Genomic DNA, 23,617 nt, shown 5'->3' with positions numbered 1-23,617 from the left:
CTTTTCAGGTGCCTCTGGAACTTTTGCCAAGACAAACCGTACGAGGTTTATTATAAAATAAGTCTCAGTAAGTTGAAAAGGATTGAAATCCTACAGAGTATTTTCACTGATCGCAATGGAATTAAGTTAGACATCAACAACAATGAGGTATCTTGGAAGACGCCAGATAGTTGGAAATCAAACAACATACTTCTGAATAACCTAAGGCCCAAGGAAGAAACCATAAGGAAAATTTTAAAATTTTTGAGCAGAATTATAATGAAAATAACATTAATATTCATGAACTGTAATTAAAGCAGTATTCAGAGGGAAATTTATAGCTTATATACTTACATCAGAAAAGAACAAAGATCTAAAATCAGTGACCTAAGGTTCTACCTTAAGAGTATAAAAAAATGAGGACAGGGGCGCCTGGGTGGCACAGCGGTTAAGCGTCTGCCTTCGGCTCGGGGCGTGATCCCGGCGTTCTGGGATCGAGCCCCACATCAGGCTCCTCCGCTATGAGCCTGCTTCTTCCTCTCCCACTCCCCCTGCTTGTGTTCCCTCTCTCGCTGGCTGTCTCTATCTCTGTCGAATAAATAAATAAAATCTTTAAAAAAAAATCCCATAATATAAAAAAAAAAAAAAAGTGAGGACAGAAAGAAAGAAACAAAAGTAAACCCAAAGTAAATGGAAGAAAAGAAATAAAAAATATAAGAACAGAAATAGGTGACATAAAAACATTTGGTTCTCTGAGAAGATCAACTCTTGTAATCAAGAAAAACAGAGAGAACACAAGTCACCAGTATCAGAATAACACCGAATGTGCTACAGACACCAAAAGGGCAATAAAATAATATTATAAAAATCTTTATGCCAACACATTTGACAACTTAGACAAAATGGACAAATGCCTTGAAAGAAGCAACTTAACCATAACTCGCATATGATGAAACAGAAATCTGAACAACCTATACTTATTTAGGGAATTGAATTCATTATTAAAGAAAGTGTTCCACAAAGAAAACTATGCCTGAGATTGTTTCATCAATTCTGTCAAACGCTTAAGAGAGAAATAACATAAATCCTTCACAAACTCAGAAAACAAAGGAGGCAGAAACACTTCCCAACTTATTTTATGAGGCCAGCATTGATTCTTTTTCTTCTTTTTAAAGATTTTATTTATTTATTTGTCAGAGAGAGAGAGAGTGCGTGCACAAGCAGGGGGAGAGACAGAGGCAGAAGCAGGCTCCCCGCTGAGCGAGGAGCCCAATGAGGGGCTCGATCTCATGACCTGAGCCAAAATCAAAAGTCCAACGCTTAACCAACTGAGCCACCCAGGCGCCCCTGGGTGCAAAAACTTTTAACAAAACATTAGTAAGTTGAATCTAGCCTTCTACAGAAAGGATAATACATGCTCAAGTTAGAGTCACACCAGAAATGCCAGGTTTGTTAATATTAGAAAAATCAATCAATGTAATCCACCGTATTAACAGAATGATGGAAAAAATTGTATGACCATTTCAACAGAGACAGAAAAAGCATTCAACACTCATTTATAATAAAAAATCTGGGGAAATGAATAGGAAGAGAATCCTTCGATCTGATAAAAGGCATTTATGAAAACCTACAGCTAACATCATATTTAACTGAAATATTGAATGACTTCCCACAATATTAGGAACAAGGCAATGATATCTACTCCCACTCTCACGTCAACATTGAACTGGAAGTCTTAACCACTGCAGTATTGCAAGTAAAGGAAATAAAGGCATAAAGACTGGAAAAGAATTATAACCAACTCTCCACATGACACGATTGTTTACGTCAAACATCCTATGAAATCTATAAAACAACTATTAGAACTAATAAATCAATTGAACAAGATTGCAGGATACAAGGTTAATGTTAAAATATCAATTGTACTTTCATATAGTAGCAGCAAAAATTTGGAAAATGAGGGGCGCCTGGGTGGCACAGCGGTTAAAGCGTCTGCCTTCGGCTCGGGGCGTGATCCCGGCGTTACGGGATCGAGCCCCACATCAGGCTCCTCCGCTATGAGCCTGCTTCTTCCTCTCCCACTCCCCCTGCTTGTGTTCCCTCTCTTGCTGGCTGTCTCTATCTCTGTCAAATAAATAAAATCTTTAAAAAAAAAAATTTGGAAAATGAAATTAGAAAAACAATTCCATTAATAATATCACCAAAAAGCCTAAGAGGGGTGCCTGGGTGGCCCAGTCGGTTAAACGTCTGACTCTTGGTTTCGGCTCAGGTCATGATCTCAGGGCCGAGGGATTGAGCCTTGCGTCAGGCTCTGCACTCAGCAGGGAGTCTGCTTGAGATGCTCGCTCTCCCTCTCCCTCTGCCCCTCCCCCTGCTCACATGCACTCTCTCTAACTCTCTAAAATAAATAAATCTTAAAAAAAAAAAAGCATAAAAGACTCAGGAATAAATTTAACAAAAGATGGGCAAGACATTTATACTGAAGACTACAGAACATTATTGAGAGAGATTTTAAAAGACCCGAAGAAATGGAGAGATATATTTATGTTCACAAATTTGAAGACTCAGTGTTGCCAACATGTCTGTTCTCTACAAATGGATCTATACGGTCACAGCAATCCTAATACGGTTACTCGTCGGAACCTTTTGTAGAAACTTACATACGTCTACACAGACATGCAAAGAATCTAGACTATCTGAAATGATCTTGAACTAGAAGAACAAATTTGGAGTGCTCAAACTATCTGACTTGAAAACAGTATAAAACCACAGTACAAGATAATATGATACTGACATAGGTAACAACAAATCGATCGCTAGATCTAAACAGAGAGCCTGGAAACAGGCCCACACTTTCACAGTCATTTGGTTTCTGACAGAGGTGCCAAAACAAGCCAGCAGGGAAGGAAAAGTCTATTCAAAAAATGGTGCTGTATTAACCGGATGTGCATATGGAAACCAACAAGCGAAACCTCAACTCCTTTCTCACACCATAAACAAAAAGTAATTTGAAATAAATCGTGAACCAAAATGTAAAGCCCTAAAGCTTTTCAAGAAAAATGTGTGAAAATACCTTCATAGCCTAGAGATAGGCAAATGTTTGATAAGCAGGTAACAGAAAGCAAAAAGTAAAACAGAAAAATGAATAAATTAGTCTCTATCAAAATTCAAAGCTGCTGCTGATAAAAGATTCCATTAAGAAAATAAATAGATAAGCATTTCAGGAGAGAATATTTGCAGAACCTCCGAAAAAGGACTGATATCCTGAATATATAATGAACTCTTTCAATTCAATAATGAAAAGACAATGCAATTAAAATAGACAAAGGAGCTTAGGGGCGCCTGGGTGGCTCCATCAGTTACGCGTCTGCCTTTGGCTCAGATCATGGCCTCAGGGTCCTGGGATCGAGCCCCGCATCGGGCTCCCCTGCTTGTGCTCTCTCTCTCTCTCTCTCAAGTAAATAAATAAAACCTTTTAAAAATTAAAAAAAAATAAAACGGACAAAGGAGTTGAATGGACATATCACAAAAGAAGATAGACAAATGGCTAATAGGGTTACAAAAGGCACTCGGCAGAGAAATGAAAGATGCCAGTACAGAACTACCTAAAATTAAGAAGACTGACTTGCCAAGTATCAGTGAGGATGTGGCAACTTCTTATAAAACTATATAAACAGGTTCAGCAACTCCACTCCCTGGTTTTTTTCCCAAGAAAAATGGAAACGTACCTTCACAAAAAGACTCATACAGGAGCCTTCACAGAAGCTTGGTTTGTTGGAGTGGAGACACTGGGACGGAGCAGCTGTTCACGAACAGGAGAATGGTCAGTGAACTGTGGTATATTCGTGAAATGGATTACTACACAGCAATAAACAGAACGGCCACTGACAGCACAGGAAGGATGATCCCAGAAGCACTGTGCTGAGCAAACTAAGGCGTAATGAATGAGTACACCTGTGTCTGTAGGACCCTCTAGAACCGGCACGATTAATCTATGGTGGAAGAAAATCAGAACTGTGGTTGCTCCTCGGAAGGAAAGGGTTAACTGGAAGGAAGCACAGAAGAATATTTTCAGGTGACAGCAACATGCTTTATCTCGGTATTTGTCAAAAGTCATCTCAGGTACGTTTAAGATGTGCGTGCTTCAGAGTTTGTGAAGTTTATATTAAAAAAACCCCTAAACTCAACTTGGTCAACTACTTAGGGGACTACAAAAACATGATAAAGAGGATATACAAAATAGACGTGGAGGAAATTACAATTTCGGAGAGGAAAAAATAAATTATAAAAAATGAATAGCTGTCAGTTGCACCAAGTTAATTCAGAGTTTATTTTATTAAAGAAATGAAGTCTGAAATGTCAACAGGGGCGCCCTCTGGAGAGTGTAATGGTGGTAGGAGAGAGCTTCGATTTCCCCCCTTGTCTACCACTCATTCTTTTTTTTACTGGGCATTTGCTAGTTTCTCAAAATAATCTGTTTTAAATTTAAAATGTTGTGATTCCCAATGCATATACCGCGCACGCTCTTTGCCCTGATCGCCTGCCTGAAAATAGTAAGACGTTTTTAGAGGCTCGGGCAGGCATTTTGATTTACTAGTTTTAAGCATTTGTTGGTTGTGCAGGACGGATAAGGCACAGTGAAGTTCACACAGACACACAGCTGTCCCGCCTTCAGAGGACTTAACTGGGGATGGGGAACGGTCCATAGCGACCCGAAACCATAGAAGGGGGTCTAAATGATGGGCTTTAGGGGTGCATATGCGTCTCTTATGGAGAAAAAAACCAAACAGACCTCATTCTTGCTCTCACTTACTCTCCCCCTTCTGTCCTTTTCCCACCGCCTATGTGCCCATCGCCAGCTAAGCCTTGCTCCGCGCTGGTCTCATGGCTTGTGATACGGGGGGGTCAGGAGCTGCATGCGAGGCTGGCTGGGCTTCTCCTCTTTAGTGGGCGTTTGAACGGGCCCAGGACCCTCTCAGGAAACATGCTAGCATCTTTGAAGAATCTTCTGGGCCTGTGTCCACATGCAAGGTTACAAACTACAGCATAGCCTGTGGCCTTCCAGACCCTGCCTGCAGCCTGCATGGGAAGGAATTGCCTGGCAGAGACTGTTTTCCTTTGTTCCAAACACACAGCTGTTTTCCTCTGGTATCCGGGTTCAAAGGCATGACGTTGGTCTTCTCTCTCCCCAGGGACCCTGATGCAGGGGGCTTTGTGGTCCTTGGCTTCTCAGGCTGCTTTTCCCCGGAGGCTCCCTGCTCTCCCTGGAAGGCGGGCGTGGGAGGGTGCGGGGCCCCTGAGGGAGGCTCCTCCCAACGTCCTGTGGTTGAGGGAAGAGGAAGAGGCTGAACGCAGGCCTGCGAAAGGCCAGGCCCGGTGGGCTGAGAGAGGGCACCTGCCTACCCCTCATCACAGTGTGGGCGGGCCCTCGCCCAGATGCATCCCCAGCGAGGGAGGACCGATTTCATATGCCAAATTAGCTTCCACACGAGAAAATGAGGACCCAAAGCAGAGTTTATGTTCTGTCACACGCCAGACTGAAGAAGGTATGGTTCTTACACCGGCAACCTGTAGACTCAGATTTCTCCCTCCTGCCCTGCATGCGGGGAGCTTCATTAAAAACACATGAACAAAAAGCTTCACACATAAAAACAAAAGAACAAAACAGAAGAGAATGATACCAACAAAAGAACAAAGGTTTTTTAAAAAGTCCCCTCTGGTTTCCTTCTGGCTGTATTTCCATGTGGAAGACTGACAGCCTGTCCTAGTGGAAAGAGCACTGGCCAGGGAGTCCAGACAGCCCATCCCAGTTTCCCGTGGTGCGGCCCTGAGCAGATCAACACCTTCCTTGGGACGTCCATCTCCTCCCCTGCAAGGAGTCGACTGGAGCGAGTCCTCGAGGGCCCCCGGCTCCCTTGAGATGCCCTGACTTACAAGGCTGCCTTTGCAGTCACGTGGGGCTTATATATGTTTCAAGAGGTGTCTCACAGGAGGGATGGACAGTACCAGCCGCTGAACGCTTGCCGTGTCCCAGGCCTCGGGCCAACTGCTGGTCCGAGACAGGGGTGCCATTTGAGAGGAGGCTTGGAAGGTGAGGGAGTCAGGAGGGCAACCCAGGCCAACGGGTTTTCACGCACGCTGGCCCAGTATGGTTTGGGGCCGAAATGATGAAAGCGCCTGTCATATCGCTTTTGCTGGTCTGGCAGCCGGAGGTGCTGGTTTCCGCTGTAAGGACAGTCCTGCTGGCAGCGCACGGCGTGGGGACGGTATTAAGCAAGCACGCTTCGGCGTGGGCCTGGGGGCCACACTAGGCCTCTGAGAGGCAGGACGCTTTATCAAAGAAACACAACTGAAGAAAAGAATGTGTGCTGCTTTCTGGGTAAAATAATAGTTTTTGTTGTTTTTTTTTTTATTCCAGTTTGTTCATCTTCAATCCTTTCAGGATTGTAACTTTTTAAAAATGCCCTTGTGATTTACTGTCTTTGAGGGGCAGGTGCAGTCCCGCATTTCTAGGTCGTCTTTGGTGTTTGCGCACGAGACGCTGTGAACAAGAGCGCCGTGCAGGCGGACTGGTGCCCTCACCGGGGTACCGAAGGCCAACGTGGGGCTCCGAGTCAGGGGGAAGGGGATGAGGAGGAAGGAGGCATGGACCCGGGATCTGGAAGAGAAACAGGCACAGTTAGGATGAGCCAGTTCTCCTTCAGTGGGGTGCTCGGGGTGGAACGTGGGCTCTACCTGGTGATTCAGGATGGGTCTTGAGCCCTCAAAGGAATGACAGCCTTTATGCCTGTCGCTCGCAGCTCCTTCCTACGGCAACCAGTTCATCCTGGCTCATTTTTCTCAGCTTTAAAACCCAAAGTCCTGCATCCTGGGAAACCTCTCCGTCCCAGGCCAACTGGGACCCGCTGGCTATGGAGTCTCCAGCAGCACCTGGCTCACAGCGAGATGGTCGAGAGCCTTGTGCTGACCTTGGGGCTGTAAATGTGGTGATCTGAGCTGCAGTTTCTTCTCTGGGTCCAGGGGGTTGTTGTCAGTGACAGGACTACGGAGCCTCACAGACCCCGTCGTCCTTCCAACCTGTGGGAGCTGTCAGCCCTGCGTAGGCTTGGGCGTGGCCTTTCTGGGTAAGCCATGCAGACAAATAACAGATGAGGCTCCTGGTCCTGGTGGCCTGAACCTCAGGTGCCCCCCTTTCTGACCTTGGGCCCGTGGTCATCTAACAGAGAGGAATTTGGAGCCCTAGCCAGAATAGGGTTGGGCACCACACCTCCACTCCTTGGTTCTAGGAAAGTCAGTCTGAGACTTAGGCACATTGCATAGCACCCGTTCCGCACATGATCACGTCAGTGTTTGTGTTAGCACGGGACCTTTTCTCTACTCTGTCCAATGAGGGCCATTCCCCCATTCTGCAAGCTGCCCGAGAGCTGGAAAGGCCCTGTGAGAAAGCTGACCTTTGATGGTGTCCCTTCCTAAGAGAGCCACTGTATTAGACAGGGTTCTTCGGGGAAAGAGAATCAATAGGTTGAGTATGCATGTGTGCATGTCTGTATTTGTAATTCCAGAAATGCACTCACATGGTTATGGGGGTAGAGAAGTTCCACAATCAGCCGTCTGCAAGCTGGGGCACTGGGAGAACCAGTGGTGTCATCCCGTCTGCGTCTGAAAGCATGGTTGGGATGGGGGGTGGGGATGGTGTAAGTCCTGGTCTGAGGCCGAAAGCCCGAGAAACAGGAGTAGTGATATCCACAGGCAGAAGATGGATGTCCCCGCTCAAGCAGAGAATGAGTTCATCCTTCCTCCGCCTTCTTGTTCAATCCAGGCCCTCCCGGACTGGACGAAGCCCACCCACGTTGATGAGAGCGATCGTCTTTCCTCATCCTGCCAGTGCAAATGCTGACCTCGTCCAGACACACCCTCACAGACACACCCAGAAAGAATGTTTTACCAGCTCTCTGGGCACCCCTCAGCCCAGTCAAGCTGACACAGAAAACTAACCATTGCAGCCATTCTCCATCCCTGGAAGCAAGAAACATCAACTGGAGAATAAAAAATATGTTAAGTGAACCTGCCTGAATACGGTACATTAATACATACAAATACAACATTAGTCTTTAAAACATTAATCATAGTAAAAGTATTTGTAGCTTTAGTTCTCAATTTAAATCTTAAAAAGCGTAAAAATACTCTGTGCGGGAAGGGACAGGTACAAAAGTCCCGCCGTTTAAATAAGCTTAATCATAGGGGCGCCTGGGTAGCGCAGTCCTTAAGGGTCTGCCTTTGGCTCAGGGTGTGATCCCAGTGTTCTGGGATCGAGCCCCACATCAGGCTCCTCCGCTGGGAGACTGCTTCTTCCTCTCCCACTCCCCCTGCTTGTGTTCCCTCTCTCGCTGGCTGTCTCTCAAATAAATAAATAAAATCTTTATAAATAAATAAATAAACAAACAAATAAATAAATAAATAAATAAGCTTAACCGTGAAAACCCCATCGGTGGCTCCAGGAAGAACCCAAGTCCTTTTGCAAAGAGCACAGCCTTTCCTTCCCAAGTAAAAAGGCAAGATTACTGTCAGGGACTTTACCGACCCCTCGATAAAACAAAGTTAAAGACAATATAATTTAAAACCACGTATCGGCTTTATCAGATAGGGTTAGTTACGAAGTCATGGTACCGTTGAGAAACGCCCACAGCTGCTCTTCACGGGCCAGTGGGGCAGGATGGGAAGATACAGTAAGTCACAGCGCAAGGTCGAGCTTTGACCTTCTAGCCTCAGACTGACCCAAGGACATTTAGTGTAATGTTGGGTTTTGACTAAATCAAATGCCTCTTCGGTAAAATTAATGTTCAGCCAAGTAGAATTCGGCTTCAGTACCGAGGGCAAGTTGCAAGGAGGTAAAGGGAAAGAGAACAGTCACATCCCAGCATCTCGGACAGTTTGCAGCGTGTGCAACGAAGAACCACGCGCTTGGATTTGTTGACTGGATGAACGGGTCGTGTGTTTCTGATCCGGAAACTCGGGTACAGTGCGACTCGCACTGAATAAGGGGACCTCGCCAGCGCTGCTTACCTCTGTCCTCTCTTGCCAAGCTGTTAATGTTCCTCTAGCTGCTCCTCGGACCTGAGAGCCAGCTCACCGACGTCAGCAGAGCACAAGGAATATGTCAGCCACTGGAGCTCAAGGAATCTGGCCCTGCCAAGGCCACCGCAAGAAAAAAGTGCAACCTGTGCACGTGGGGTGCCTCCTGACCCAAGTCTAGGGTCATCCAATCCAGACCCAAGCCCGAGGTTCTTGGGCACAATCACCAGTCTCCACCACGTGGGAAGAGTGTGCCGTGTGCCGCTGGGTGGGTCAAGACTCTCCACGCCGGCTTAACCTTCACCTCACGACTCTCCTGCTTCCTCTGAGGTGTAAACCATCTTTCTTCTTCCTGCTACGATTCCCTCTGGGGCTGGTTCAAGGAATGTCCAGTCAGAGTCCCTTCACGCCCCTCACAGACCATGCTCTCAGCCTTCATCTGCTTCTGTCCCCAACACCAGCCCCTCTTCTGGATTCCCTGTGACCACAGCCATGACAGCATATCCCGGATGTCAGCCGTTCTCTGTCTTCTGGATCCTGCCTCCACGGGGTTAGTCTGTTTTTCATCACATGCCTCACTCAGCACAGGACTCACATTCTCTTTGAGGTAACCAGAGAGTCCACTTTTCTGGAACAGGTGGCGAGAAGCATAGACTTTACAGGTGATGTTGAAGGGCCCAAGAAAGAGCTTAACCTCACACACGTCAAAGCCACACAGACTGCCTACTGGATAAATTTCTCTTTTCCCAAAATTCTTTCTCTTTTAAGACCTCATCCCTGACCCTCCTCCTTCTGGAATCCCCATCTTCACCCAGGAAAACGGAGTTCTGGCTCTCTTATATAGAGGAGCTCCTCCGTCCCTCCGAGGCCGAGGTGCCCTGCCCTGGTTGTACCCAGGTGAGCGCCTCATAACACCTGCTCAACGAACTTGAGGCTGCCTAGAAGGAGTCTCTAAAGGCTTCCCTGAAATGGAAACTTCACCTCCACCACCACCACCATTCAGGAAGGGCTCATCGTGTGTCAGGTAGAGGACTCAGCGCTTTCAAGTATGATTGCAGTGATCTTATTATGCATAAGTACCACAATGGGTGAGAACCCTTGAGTCCTGAGAATCACTTGCCAAGAGACAGTGCTCCCTCCACCATGATTCTCTTCCTCAAGTGGGTCCTTCTTGCAGCTGCCAAGCTGATTTCCTCCCGGTGCATCCCTTACCGCATTCCCTATAATAGTTGCCCCAGACCCCTCCCAAAACCCCTAATCCCAGGCCAGATGGCCTCTGTGGTTTCTGCAAAATAGTTTCCTCGATGGGCCTTCTCTTCTGCAGACAGCTGTATTGCTCCACGCTCTCACTGCCAAGGCCAACACTTCTTGAGCAGCTGCTGTTCTAAGCACGTTTGGTGCGTGACTGCATTATTTCATTAATCCTCTCCACAACGTGTGGGCTGGGCTCTGTGAGTATCCAGAGCCTCTGCCCTCGATTCTGTCTCTCCAGCTTTCTAACCCCACCGCCCCCTTCCGTGGCCCCTTATCCAGGTGTGGGAGGAGCCCCCGCATTCCTCCCCTGCCAGCCTTAGTTATTCTACCTGGAACCAGCATGACCGCATGCCCCTGGCACCCATGGTATTAGGGAGTAGAAGGACCATCACTGGGAAATGACTCGAAAGCCGGATGAGAACACCACTCAGGGTACACATGCTACTAACTTCATAACCAGAGAAGGAGACATTATGGGCCCTTCGTTTAGAAGCACCAACAAGAACAACGGCAGCAAGGCTCAGAGAAGAGAAAGGGACCAGCTGAAACTCCCTTGTCAGTGGCTTTTATACCGAAATTTCTCTCATACTGATGAACAAATGAGCAAAAACTGACTCTAAGACCTCAATTCTATGAGATTTTAAGGAGTCCAGCACACAATTAGCAATCCAATCCTGTGAGAACAGCAGGGGACTTGTACTGGAACTTGCTGTTCTAACTCGTAAGCTGTGGGGTCTGTGGGCTTCTGGGCAGGGCCGCAGGTGACCACACACACCCCAGGCTCGGCAGAGCCCCAGGAGGGGGTTTCCAGATGTGGTCCTCGGCGGTGTATTTGGTCTTTGTTTACTGTGGCCCAAGGCAGGTCAGACCATCTCTTTGCCTACCTAACGCAATTAAGCAGTTCCCTCAGCGTCTTCAGGAACCAAAATGTCCCGAAGAGTGAAGGCTCACCTGAACGTGCACGTCTTCACCAGGAATCACGTAACCAACCACAAAGTCTTCTGAAAACAAAATCCCAGACAAACGCTGGGGTGTCTTGGCCAAGACCCAGATTCCCTGAGCTCAGATGAGACTGAATGTAATTCCAGCCCCTTGATCTGGATTGGGCTTGATAAAGACTGCTTACTGATGATGATGATGGTGATATAATAAAATTAACTATCATCCTGATAATATTTATTACAGACAGATATCTCATGTTAGTCTGTAAGATATATTCATCTGCAGTGAATTGTTCCAGAATGTATAATATAAAGGGGCTCATAGATTACAGTCAAGAACACAAACCTAAGAAAAAAGCAAAACTCCAAGCAGCATGCAGAGAATAAAAAAGCAAAGAGATGTGCACCGAACTACGTCCCGAACAACACAAAACTGCTTCCTTGGTGGACATGCGTCCCAACGGCTGCAGGAGTGATGGGTACTGCCCTCGGAAGAAGGAAGACCTTTCATTCCTGACTCTTGTGTCTTTTGAATTATGAACCTTTAGACCACATTATCTTTTTTACAAGGTAGAGATACAAGTCACTAACTATAGCATTCACCCCTCTAAAGTATACAGTTCAGTAGATTTTATGTTCTCAAGGTTGTGCAACCATCACCACTACTTAATTCTGGAACATGTGCATAATTCACTGAAAAATCAGTACCCATTAGAGGCCACTCCCCATTCCCTCTCCTCTAGCCCCTGACAACCGTGAATCTTCTTTCTGTCTCTGTGAATCTGCCTATCTAGGTATTTCATATGAATGTGATCTTTTGAGATTGGCTGCTTTCGCTTAGCATGATGTTTTCATATTTCATCCATGGCTTAGTTTACGTTAGTAGTTCTTCCCTCTCTATGACTGAGTAACAGTCCATTATATGGAGAGCCCACATTGTGTTTATTTATCAGTTAGTTGACGGACATTGGGGCTGTTTTGACCTTTGGGCTATTATAAATACTGCTGCTATGAGCATTCGTGTACAAGTTTTTGTGTGAATATGTTTTCAATCCTTTTAGATACAGATGTGGCAATGAAATCACTGGGTCACATAGTAACTCTGTTTATAATTTTGAGGAACTGCCAAATTCTTTTCCAAAGTGGCTGCACTCATTTTACATTTTCTACCGACATGCTGAGGAATGCATATCGTCAACAGCGCTCGTGTTTCTCTCTCTTTTAATCGTCCTGGTGGATATGATGTGACATTTCCCTGTGATTTAATGACTAATGATATTAGAGTCTTTTCATTTGTTTTTTGTATATCTTCTTGGGAGAAATGTCTATTCAGATTCCTCCTCCATTTTTTAATTGGGATATTTACTTTTTATTGTTGAGTTATAATAATTCTTTATATAATCTGGATACTAGACTCGTTGTATATGCAAATGATTTGTAAATGATTTTTGCACATATTTCCCCCATGCTGTGAGTTTTCACTGTTGTGATAGTGTCCTTTGAAGCACTAAAGTTTTTAGTTTTTATGAAGTTAATGTATCTCTTTTTTCTTTAGTTGCTTGTGCTTTTGGTGTCATAGCTAAGAAATCATTGCCTAATTCAAGGTCATGAAGACTTATATTTGCTTTTAAACGTTTTGTAGTTTTAGCCCTTACATTCGGTCTTTGATCCATTTGGAGTTATTTTTGTGTATGGTCTGAGGATGAGGTTTAACTTCATTCTTCTGCATGTGGATATCCAGTTGTCCCCGCACCATTTGTTAAAAAGACTACTCTTTTCCCATTTGTTTTGGAAGTCTTCCTGAATGTGAATATCAACTGACCATGAATATGTGGGTTTATTTCTAGACTATAAATTCCATTTCATTGATAGATTGATAACATCTATCCTTATGCTAGCATCACGTAGTCTTGATTATGGTAGTTTTGTAGTAGGTTTTCGAATCAGCGAGTACAAATCCTTTAACTTTGTTCTCTTAAAGATCATCTTGGATAGGGGCACCTGGGTGACTCAGTTGGTTAAGCATCTGCCTTTGGCTTAGGTCAGAACCCTCAGTCCTGGGATTGAGCCCCACATTGCGCTCCCTGCTCAGCAGGGAACCTGCTTCTACCTCCCCCTCTGCCTGCCACTCCTCCTGTTTGTGCTCTGTCTCTTTCTCTGTCAAATAAATAAATAAAATCTTTTTTTTTTTTTTTTTTTTTAAAGATCATCTTGGCTACTCTGAGTTTCTTACATTTTCATATGAACTTTAGGGTCAGCTTGTCAGTTTCTCCAAAACATCAGCTGAATTTTGGTAGGGATTGCATTTAATCTGTAGATGTCTTTTATCAGTTTAGAGAATGCCTATCTATTCCTAGTTTGTTGAGTGTTTTTGTCATGAAAAGGAGTTGGATATCATCAAATGTTTTTCTTTTTTTTTTTTTTTTGTTTAAAATTTTATTTATTCATTTGAAAGAGAGAGAGAGCACACACAAGTTGGGCGAAGGCAGAGGGAGAGGGAGAAGCAGACTCCCCACCAAGCAGGGAGCCCGACGTGGAACTCGATTCCAGGACTCCAAGATCATTACCTGAGCCAAAGGCAGACAGCCAACCGACTGAGCCACCCAGGCACCCCTGTCAAATGTTTTTAAGTGTTTGAGAAGATCGTGTGGTTTCTGTCCTTTATTATATTAATATAGTGTATTATAGTGATTGATTTATGTATACTTAACCAACCTTGCATTCCTGGGATAAATCCTACTTGGTCCTCTTTGGATAAATCTTTTTATTTATTGTTGGATTCAGTTTACTAGTATTTTTATTGAGGTCTTTTGCATCTGTATTCATAGAGATATTGGTCTGTGGTTTTTTACAGATGTCTTGTCTGATTTTGGTATCAGGGTAATATTGGTGTAATAGAACAATTTGGGAAGTGTTCTTACATCTTTCATCTTTTGGAGTAGTTTGTCAACAATTTGCATCATTTCTTCTTTAAACATATGGTAGAATTCACCAGTGAAGCCATCTGGTCTTGAGGTTTTTCTTGTGGGAATCTTTTGATTTCTGATTCAATTTCTCTACTTGAGATATACTATATAGGCTGATACAAACCAAAGTTCACAGTATTTCTTACACTTGATTATGTTTCTTTAAGGTTGGTAGTAATGTTCCCTCTTTTATTCCTGATATTAGTAATTTGAGTATTCTCTTCTTTTCCTGGTCAATACAAATAAAGGTTTGTCCATTTTCATGATCTTTTCAAATAACTAACTTTTGGTTTTGTGATTTTCTTTATTGATTTCCTATCCTTTATTTCATTTATTTCTGCTCTAATCTTTATTGTTTCCTTCCTTCTGCTTGCTTTGGGTTTGGTTTTCTTTTTTTTAAGCTTCTTACAGCAGAAGATTAGATTATTGATTCAGAAGTTTGTTTGTTTTAAATATAAGTGTTCACAGCTATTAATTTACTTCTTGGCACTGCTTTTGCTGCATCCCATAAATGTTGGTGTACTTTCACTTTCACTTATCTCAAAATATTTTGCATTTCTCTTCATTATTTCCTTTTTTTTTTGACACATTGGGTTTTTTTTAAGTGTCTTGTTTAATTTACCCATTTTGTGAAGTTTCCAGTTTTCCTTCTGTTATTGCTTTCATGTTTCATTCCACTGTGTTCAGTGAAGATACTTCGATGATTTCAATCCTTTTAAATTTGCTGAGACATGTTTTATGGACTCACATATGATCCAACCTGGAGAATGTTTCCTGTGTACTAGAGAAGAATGCATATTCAGCCGTTGTTGAGTGGAGTTTTCTATAGATGTCTGTTAGATCTAGTTGGTTTATAGTGTTGTTCAAGTCTTCTGTTTCCTTGCTGGTCACCTGCTTAGTTGTTCTATCCATTGTTAAGAGTGAGGTTATTGAGGACTCCAACTTTAATTGATGAATTGTCTATTTTCCCATTTCTGCTAGTTTTTGCTTCAGTATTTTGGGGCTACGTTGTTAGGTGCATATATGTTTATATAGTTATATCTTCTTGATAGATTGACCTTTTTATCACTCTAAACTGTCCTTTTTTGTCTCTGTTAATAATTCTTATCCTAAAATCTCTTTTATCTGCTATCCAATTAGCCGTTCAGGTCTCTTTTGATTACTGATTGCATGATATATCTTTTTTCCATTCTTTACTTTCAACCCATTTGTGTCTTTCAACTTAAGTGTGTCTCTTGCAGATAGCATACAGTTAGTTCATGTTATTTTTTAAATCTCTTCTGCCATTCTCTATCAATTGAAATGTTTGACCAAGTTACACTTAATATAATTAGTGATAAAATAGGGTTTACAATGACTATTTTACTATTTGTTCTCTATATGTCTTATGTCTGTTTTGCTCTTCTACTCCTCCATTATTATCTTCTTTGATGTATCCTTAGAGTTCATGGGTGAATTTCTTGGGGTTGTAGTATAATGTTTTTGACAAAATTTAAGAAGTTTACAACATTGGGGCACCTGGGTGGTTCAGTCCGTTGAGTGTCTGACTCTTGGTTTTGGCTCAGGTTATGATCTCAGGGTCGTGGGATTGAGCCCCACATCAGGCTCTGTGCTCAGTGTGGAGTCTGCTAAAGTTTCTCTCTCCCTCTCTCTCTGCTCCCCACTTGCACGCTCTCTCTCTCAAATAAATAAATAAATCTTTAAAAAGAAGTTTGCAACATTATTTCAACTATTTTTTTTTTGCCCCTTTCTCTTTTCCTGATCTTTTCTGGGACCCCCCGTTGTGTGCACGTTGATATGCTTACTGGTGCTCCGCAGGTCTCTGAGGCTCTGTTTATTTCTCCTCATTCTTTTTTCTTTCTGTTTTTTTGTCTGGATAATCTCAATTGACCTCTCTTCAAATTTGCTGATTATTTTTTACACCTGATCACATCTGCTGTTGAGCCCTTTTAGTAAATTTTTCATTCCATTTACTGTACTTTCAACTCCAGAATTTTTATTTGGTTCTTTTTTATATTTCCACCTCTTTATGGGTACTGTTAAGTGAGACATCATTCTCATATTTTCCTTTAACTCTTTATTTATTTTTTTTTTAAAGATTTTATTTATGTGACAGAGAGACAGCCAGCGAGAGAGGGAACACAGGAGGGGGAGTGGGAGAGGAAGAAGCAGGCTCCCAGCTGAGGAGCCCGATGTGGGGCTCGATCCCGGAACGCAGGGATCACGCCCTGAGCCGAAGGCAGACGCTTAATGACTGTGCTACCCAGGCGCCCCATCCTTTAACTCTTTAGACATGGCTCCCTTTAGCTCTTTGAAGTAAATTTAGGATTTTGTCTAGTAACATTGAGGAAGACATAAAAAGATGGAAAGATATTCCATGCTCATGGATCGGAAGAATTAACATAGTTAAAATGTCCATGCTACCCAGAGCAATCTACACTTTCAATGCTATCCCGATCAAAATACCGAGAACGTTTTTCAAAGAACTGGAACAAATAGTCCTTAAATTTGTATGGAACCAGAAAAGACCCCGAATCTCCAAGGAACTGTTGAAAAGGAAAAACAAAGCTGGGGGCATCACAATGCCGGATTTCGAGCTGTACTACAAAGCTGTGATCACAAAGACAGCATGGTACTGGCACAAAAACAGACACATAGACCAATGGAACAGAATAGAGAGCCCAGAAATGGACCCTCAGCTCTTTGGGCAACTAATATTTGATAAAGCAGGAAAAAACATCCGGTGGGAAAAAGACAGTCTCTTCAATAAATGGTGCTGGGAAAATTGGACAGCTACATGCAAAAGAATGAAACTTGACCACTATCTCACACCATACACAAAAATAAACTCCAAATGGATGAAAGACCTCGATGTGAGACAGGAATCCATCAAAATTCTAGAGGAGAACATAGGCAGCAACCTCTACGACATCAGCCAAAGCAACCTTTTTCATGACACATCCCCAAAGGCAAGAGAAACAAAAGATAAAATGAATTTATGGGACTTCATCAAGATTAAAAGTTTCTGCACATCCAAGGAAACAGTCAGAAAAACTAAGAGGCAGCCCACGGAATGGGAGAATATATTTGCAAATGACACTACAGATAAAGGACTGGTATCCAAGATCTACAAAGAACTTCTCAAACTCAATACACGAGAAACAAATAAACAAATCAAAAAATGGGCAGAAGATATGAACAGACACTTTTCCAATGAAGACATACAAATGGCTAACAGACACATGAAAAAATGTTCAAAATCATTAGCCATCAAGGAAATTCAAATCAAAACCACACTGAGATACCACCTTACGCCAGTTAGAATGGCAAAAATAGACAAGGCAAGAAACAACAATTGTTGGAGAGGATGTGGAGAAAGGGGATCCCTCCTACATTGTTGGTGGGAATGCAAGTTGGTACAGCCACTCTGGAAAACCGTGTGGAGGTCCCTTAAAAAGTTAAAAATTGAGCTACCCTATGATCCAGCCATTGCACTACTGGGTGTTTACCCCAAAGATACAGACGTAGTGAAGAGAAGGGCCATATGCACCCCAATGTTCATAGCAGCAATGTCCACAATAGCTAAATCGTGGAAGGAGCCGAGATGCCCTGCAACAGATGACTGGATTAAGAAGTTGTGGTCCATATATACAATGGAATATTACTCAGCAATCAGAAAGAATGAGTTCTCAACATTTGCTACAACATGGACGGCACTGGAGGAGATAATGCTTAGTGAAATAAGTCAAGCAGAGAAAGACAACTATCATAGGATTTCTCTTCATCTATGGAACATAAGAACTAGAATGATCAGTAGGGGAAGAAAGGGATAAAGAAAGGGGGGGTAATCAGAAGGGGGAATGAAACATGAGAGACTATGGACTCTGAGAAACAAACTGAGGGCTACAGAGGGGAGGGGGGTGGGGGAATGGGTAGGCTGGTGATGGGTAGTAAGGAGGGCACGTATTGCATGGTGCACTGGGTGTTATACACAACTAATGAATCATCGAGCCTTACATCGAAAACCGGGGATGTACTATATGGTGACTAACATAATATAATAAAAAATCATTATTAATAAAAAAAAAAAAAGGATTTTGTCTAGTAAGTCCTATGTCTGGGCTTCCTCAGGGACAGTTTCTATTGACTTCCATTGATGACTTTTGTTTTCCTTTGTATGGATCATATTTTTAACTTCTTTGCATATCATGTAATTTTTGTTGTTGAACAGCAGACATTTTATTTTTTTTTATTTTTTTTTTTAATAATGATTTTTTATTATATTATGTTAGTCACCATACGGTATATCCCCGGTTTCCGATGTAAGGCTCGATGATTCATTAGTTGTGTATAACACCCAGTGCACCATGCAATATGTGCCCTCCTTACTACCCATCACCGGTCTATCCCATTCCCCCACCCCCCTCCCCTCTGTAGCCCTCAGTTTGTTTCGCATAGTCCATAGTCTTTCATGTTTCATTCAGACATTTTAAATAACACAAGGTGGCAATTCTGGAAATCATATTCTCCCTTCCACTCCCCAGGGTCTGTGGCTGTTGCTGTTTGTTTGTTCAGTGACTTTTCTGATGTGATTCTGTAAAGTCTGGAGTCTTCGTCCTGTATAGGTACTAAGAGCTCTGCATGGTTAGTTAATGGTCAGCTAATGATGGGAGAGAGATTTTCTTAAAGGTCTAGAACCAATAAGTCTCCCAGTCTTCGCTGAGGTGCTCTGTAAGCATGTTAGGGTGTACCTTCCACACTCAGCCAAGCAGCTGACAATTCTACTTTGGCCTCTGCTTGTGCAGAATACCGAGGTAGCCAGAGGTGAGAGGTTAGCGCTTTTTTATTTTTTCTGCATATATACACAGCCTTGACTATGTGCAAAGTCTTACTCATCCTCCTGGTCTTTGAGATTCCCCCAGAATATGTCAGAACTTTTCAAAGTCCCAGGCACATCCCATTTCCCAGATTTTACTTTAAATTTTTAGGTTAGCTTATTGTTTGCCCCAACTGGTATCCAAGGCCTCAAGCATCTGTGAAGTTAAACAATTGCCTCTAAATGTTTTTAACGAATGCACTAGAGGAAATAGCTTTTCACACTCAGCAAACTTTAAGCCAGATTAAATGACAGATTTTCAAGTGGGGTCTTCCAGAGAACCACCAGATTGGTTTTTTCCATGATTGGAAGCTGTTGGTTTTCAGTGCTACCATGTAGTAAGAGAGAGGGTGATGGGCTTGGGAGAGTTAAAATGCCACAAAGCTCACCGTTCTTAGGGAAATTCAACTGCTTTGCTTGAATAAACATTCTCTGGATGGCTGCGAGCCTTTGGTTAATTTCCAGAGTTCTGAAAAAGCTGATTCTAACTTTTTTTAAAATCAGTTTTATTATTGCTTTATAAGAGAATAGAATTTTCAAAGGTCCTTACTGCATGCTTTTTGCTGAAAGTCACCAGATTGCATTATCTCTTCAAACACTGTATACATGAAATTTAAATTTAAAATTAAAAGGGCCTTAACAGGATGCCTGGTCCATATGAACAAACTCTGTGGGTTTTAGAGTCGAGTGGCCCATATACCTTTTCTGACCAACACCTTTGGCTGCTCTCATGACCTCCAGTGCCTCTGCGGTGGTATGCCTGTGTCTCCACTCCCGCGTGTGGATGCTGGCCAAGGAGCACCGAGCCTGGGATGATGCCTCCACTCAGCTGTAAATTATCAAACCGTCACAGAGAGTAAAATCCTCCGAGAATTTAATGTAGAAGAGTTCAGTCCACATTCACACATGAGACATTCAAGGAAATTTCACAAACAGACCCTTTCATTAGAGAGGGGCACTGTCCTAATTGTTAGCAGGCTTGGAATTTTCCATGCACTGTAGGCTGTAATGTTGAGGCTGCAGGGTTGTGGGGGTGTGGGATAACGATGCTCGTTCTTCGGGAGCTGGGTACTGAGGAGGCCTTCAGGGTCCACTTTCTAATTCCTGGTCCATCTCTCCATTATTTCACTACTTTGATGCACGTACACTCTATCCGTCCAGAAAGGATTGAACAAGGGCAGCCCTGAGGCAATTCAAGCCCTCCTTGTTAAGGATGCCCTCTCAACCCCTGCCAAGTATTCCTTCTTTGAGAAAATTCAGCCTGACAGAAGACCTGCATTGATTACCATTAATGGTTTCAAATCAATGGTAATCAATTCACGTGGACTGTATCGCTTACACATATTTTATGGAACAAACTAAAACTTACTGAGGTTTCTGTCTGGATAATCAGGTCTCAGGGCACCCGGCTGGCTGGCTCCGTCAGTAGAGCACCTGACTCAGGGTCCTGAGTTCAAGCCCCATGTTGGGTGTAGAGCTTACTAAAAAAATAAAAATAAAAAATAACCAGGTCCCTCGCAAGCTTTGGAGAAAGAAATATGGCAGTAAGCTGTACCACATGCTTAGAGTTAAAGGCACATTTTCTAGGAGGTGTTTTTTTCAGTGTAGTATTTCAAACGTACGTGAACGTACGTAGCCTCAACATCTGTCAGCTCGTGGCCCATCTTTATATCACCCTTGTATCGATGTCACCACCCACTTCACAACCTACTCCTGTATTATCTAGAAGCAAATTTCAGTCGTTAGATAATTTTGTTTGCAAAACATTCAGTGTATCTCTCCAGAAGATAAGCGTTCTTTCTTCTGTGACAGCTTTATCCAAGTGTAATTGCCACGTAATAAACTGAACATAATTAAAGTGTCTATTTGAGAAGTTTTGACATATTTATACATCTCTGAGACTATCATCACAGCTAAGATAATGAACATAGACATCACCCCCAAAGTTTCCTTCTGCCACTTTGTAGTTCCTCTCTCCAGCTTTTCAACCCTCTGCCCCCAATAGGCAGCCACCAATCTGCTTTCTGTTACTATAAATTATTGGCATTTTTGAGAATTTTATGTACCTAGGATCGTAATATGTATGTACTTTGCCTGCCTTCTCTTATTCAGCATAATTATGTTGAGATTCCAACACGTTTCTGTGTGTAACAATAGTTTCTTCCTTTTTTATTGTTGAGTATCATTCCATTGTATTTCTGTGTTACAGTGTGTTAATCCATTCGTCTACTGGGGTTCCTTTGGGCTGTTTCTTGTTTCTGTCCATTTCAAATAAAACTATGATGAACATTTGAGTACCAAGTCTCTGTGGGGATATATGCTTTCATTTTTTTGTGGACTGTAAGTAACTGGGGTGGAATGGCTGAGTCATACGGTAGATATATTTTTAACTGTTTAAAAAAACTGCCAAATGCTCTTCAAAGTGGTCATACTATTTTCCATTCCCACCAGCAGTGACTGAGTGTTCCAGTCGCTTCACACCCTTGCAAACACTTGGTATGGTCAGTCTTTTTCATTTTATCCACTCCGGTGGGTGTTCAGTGGTATCTCATTGCGGTTGTAATTGGCATTTCCCTAATGACTAATGACGTTGACTTCAAGTGCCTGTTTGCCAGGCGTATCCATTCTTTGGTGAAGTATCTGTTCGGCTCCTTGGCCCGTTTGAAAAAGTGTGTTGTTTGTCTTCTTACAAATGGTTTCTTTTTCATATTCTAGATACAAATCCTTTGTCATATGTATGTTTTGCAAATATTTTCTCTCAGCCCCTGCCTTTCCTTTTCATTCTCATTCATGTGTTTTGAAAAGCAAAAGTTTATTTTTTATTTTGATGAGATCCAGTTAATAAACGATTTCCTTTGTGATCTGTGCTTAATTTGTTGCATGTAACAATTGGTGCCAAAAGCAAAGTCACTAAGTTTTTCTCCCGTATTTTCTTCTAGGAGTTTTATGGCCTTAGCTCTTACATTTATGTCTATGATCTATTTCTGAGTGAACTTTTTTATGTGATGTGAAGTAAGGATTGGTTTCTTTCTTTGAAGAAATCCTATGTTAAAGAAATCTGCCTACCCTGACCCTGAATTCCTCTGACCACCAAAGCTTTTTCACGTTAACACCTTAGAGGAACCAGCACTGCTTTAGAAAACACAGGAGTTTGGCAAGAGGATCTTTGATTTTGTGAAAATATCTTTGGCACAGTCGGGGTACATCATTTTGTATTTTATTTACATTCCACATTTCTATGTCTTGTGCTTCCCGTGGCTTTATAGACATTTTAGGGAAGGAAAGTGTGATTTTTGTCTTTTTGAATCCCTGCCATCCATAGTATAGGCTTCACAGTAGACACGCCGTAAATATCCAAGTGGGCCTAAGGAGTTAATTCAAATATTGCAACAAAGTCAAAAAACACTTAGGAAGGTGACTTAAGTGTCAGGCGCGGTCCTGGGTGCTGGGGATACAAGAGGAAGGAAGCCAGACATGGAGCTGCCTGCAGCTTCCTGTGTCGTGGTGGAGCTCTAAGCCAAGAGCCACGCCGTGGGGACACGTCTGCCTGAGCTGTTAAGTTCTAAAGTCGTCCCCTGGGCCCATTTTTCTTGTAGCCGCAGCTTCTCCTGAAAACCTGAATGGAGGCACCACATTTGAGACAGGCTTTCTTGCTGCTGGAAATTCCACACCTCCGGCCTCTTCTCCAGGCTTAGGAAAGGGGCTTTCTGTTTGCTTGCAGTTGAAGACTCCTCCTTAGCAAGCCCACTGGCCCATTCGGTGTCTCCTTGGAGGCCAGTCGGTGTTGCGAGCAGAGCAGCAAGCGCGAAGGACCAGGCACGGAGAGATCAAGGTTCGCACTCCGGATCCACTTTGGGGTGTAACTGGAATGGCGCACAGAATTCCTGGGACCGTCCAAACGACTTTTTCTCTATTTTATTTTATTTTTTAAAGATTTTTATGGATTTATTTATTTGACAGAGAGACAGCCAGTGAGAGAAGGAACACAAGCAGGGGGAGTGGGAGAGGAAGAAGCAGGCTCATAGCGGAAGAGCCTGATGTGGGGCTCGATCCCAGAACGCTGGGATCACGCCCTGAGCTGAAGGCAGACGCTCAATGACTGCGCCACCCAGGTGCCCCATATTTTAAAAAGTGTGTTGAATTTGCTTAAGTGACGGTAGGAGCCTGTAAGGTGACTCCAAACCCCGCGAGCTTGGCCTGAACGGCAAACACTGGCCTTTGAAGGAAGAAAAAGGCCCTGGAGACCAAAAGAAGGACAACGGCTGAGGGGGAGGCGGCCCGGGGTCCACAAACCAGAGGACAGAGCTTACACTGTCCTTGGGTCCCCCGAGACAGCCCACTGAAAATGGGGGGAAGGTACCCGGGGAAAAGCACCACCAGAGGAATCTGAATGGGACCCGGGGACCCTGCTGAGGGCACTCAGCACAGGCGGCCTCCCCATTCAGAAGCAGCAGGAAGTGCCCCCCTCAGCCGGCTGAAGGGTAAGGTTACCAGGCTGCGCCCGGAGTACCTGGGAAACCGGTCTTACC

General features: G+C 43.3%; 1 long non-coding RNA gene across 15 annotated transcripts in view; it reads right to left on the bottom strand.

Moving 5' to 3' along the window:
• LOC113242353 (uncharacterized) overlaps positions 1-23,617 on the bottom strand; it is a 277,321-nt gene that overhangs the window by 31,871 nt on the left and 221,833 nt on the right. For 5 of the 15 annotated variants that reach the window (XR_008958195.1, XR_008958193.1, XR_008958186.1 and 2 more), the window contains exons 5-8: positions 9,043-9,679; positions 7,554-7,638; positions 4,793-6,637; positions 3,708-4,024 (exon numbers count right to left, since the gene is read on the bottom strand). The exons of 5 other annotated variants lie outside the window; for them this stretch is intronic. This is a non-coding gene — a long non-coding RNA (uncharacterized LOC113242353). Of the gene's footprint in view, positions 1-3,707; positions 4,025-4,285; positions 6,638-7,553; positions 7,639-9,042; positions 9,680-23,617 lie in introns of those variants that run through there. 5 more of the 15 variants (XR_008958194.1, XR_008958188.1, XR_008958189.1 and 2 more) reach the window with 5 other exon arrangements.

The sequence above is a fragment of the Ursus arctos genome, unplaced genomic scaffold (assembly GCF_023065955.2).
Source record: "Ursus arctos isolate Adak ecotype North America unplaced genomic scaffold, UrsArc2.0 scaffold_8, whole genome shotgun sequence".
Classification (NCBI taxonomy): domain Eukaryota; kingdom Metazoa; phylum Chordata; class Mammalia; order Carnivora; family Ursidae; genus Ursus; species Ursus arctos.
This window is presented reverse-complemented; position numbering and strand designations above follow the sequence as displayed.